Below are 1,827 nucleotides of genomic sequence, written 5' to 3'. Positions count from 1 at the left end.
TTCTCACAAACAACCCAACCTCATTCACAATTGCCTTATATTAGGTAGCCTCATTACACATCAACACTCAATCATCTATCTCAAAACGTGTGTTAGAGTCAAAGAAAGCAGACAAATAAGTGTCGAAGAAAGCGGTGTGCTAGAGTTTTCATCGAAAGGAGCTTCCACCTTTTGCTTAGTGGCCATGCATGGGAACCTCCATAGCCCGCTTCTTCAATCCCACCGCCCATTGATCCACACTACCTCTATCCCATTACTCACTAATGCTAAATCTCTCGAGCCACAAGGGTTGCCTAGGTCCATCGTAGCTATGGGAAAAGTTGGTTTTGTCTGCCTCATCAATCTAATAATCTTGACTCCCTAAGAATACGGATGTTAAGAAAATGTCAGAGCAGAAAAGAGAGTCGAAGAAAGCAATTGAGTTGGAGAAATATTCAAGTTGGAGGGGGGCACATATAGGGGCACACCTTTTGAAAGAAAGAAACAAAGTGAGTCGAAGAAAGCAGTTGAGTTAGAGAAATCTTAAAATTAGAGTACACAGAGAGGCACACCTTTCATCCATTACCCATGCACGTCAACTCCATATTTCACTATGGGCATCGTGTTTTTTTCATATCCCCCATCTCATGGCACACACAAACACATGCACCTTCAATTAACCTCGTCAATGCCAACCCTCCATGTACATTTCTAGATGGGGAGGATCATGGCAACAAGCACAAGGCCCATGGTACGACCCGTTGCCATGAACCCTTAACCTCCAAAGAACCAAAATTCATATGCAACCTCTGCTTTAGCTTCAATTCAACACCAACAAATCTCACCTTGGTCTACGTATTCGCCACATGAAGAAGCCCAATCTCTAGGCATCACACTATGAGCTCGGTCGAGGGTATAATATCATATCATGCTAGTAAGATCTAGACCACCATCTACCCGTGCAAATTATTCCATTATGGTCGTGGCACTTATCTCACCAATCACAGTGTGCGGACCACTTCTACCAACTACCTAATTTTGAATGGTCCCATCCAATTCCATAATAGAAGGAGGCCTTGTACATGGCTTCCACACACCATCTTCATCTCTCAAGTTATGCAAAATAAATGTGGATATAGTATTCCCTTAGTCCTACAAGTGTAAGTGCTTGTTCTTGCCATGATTTCTCAGTGAAAATGAATCAAAAAGAGAAGATTGCATGAGATGTTGAGAGATGCTTTTCGATGAAGATACACCAAAGAGATTGTGTGTGTGTGTGTGAGAGAGAGAGAGTCTCTTGCCACCTCTAAGGGAATCTGTAAGCTCATCCACTATGCAAAGCACAAGTTGCACATTAGCATGACTTCGATATTTTTACCACATTGCTATGATCTTTGGGATGGGAATGCAACTTGAAGAATGCTAGTATTTTTGGACAAAGAAACATTACAAAAGAACTTTTAGTGTGCAAAATGAGCATTAACAATGTAACAATAAAAATATCTCTATATGGATTGTCAAGATTTTGGAAATATTATTCAAAAGTGTTGATACAAAAGCACCATACACAAGCCCAACATAAGAGTTGCATTCAAACCAACCCATGCCATGGATATTTTTTTGGCACACTAATTTAAACAATCAAGGGGATCATTGGCCACCAAATGGTTTGTGGCAAAGTAGCACTTATCCAAATGGGCTAGATAAATACTCACGATATAAATGAATTGAAAGAACATAGAACATAATTCATGTGTATTGCTTTTGTCAAAACCACCCTGAAGAATGGGAAACGAAAGTAGAGACCAACCATCATTTTGACACATGATACCTTACAAGGACCAAATA

Source organism: Cibotium barometz, chromosome 8 (genome assembly GCF_041138505.1).
Source record: "Cibotium barometz isolate CiBa-2024 chromosome 8, ASM4113850v1, whole genome shotgun sequence".
Lineage (NCBI taxonomy): Eukaryota > Viridiplantae > Streptophyta > Polypodiopsida > Cyatheales > Cibotiaceae > Cibotium > Cibotium barometz.
The sequence above is the reverse complement of the archived record's forward strand: the minus strand, read 5'-3'. Positions refer to the sequence as shown.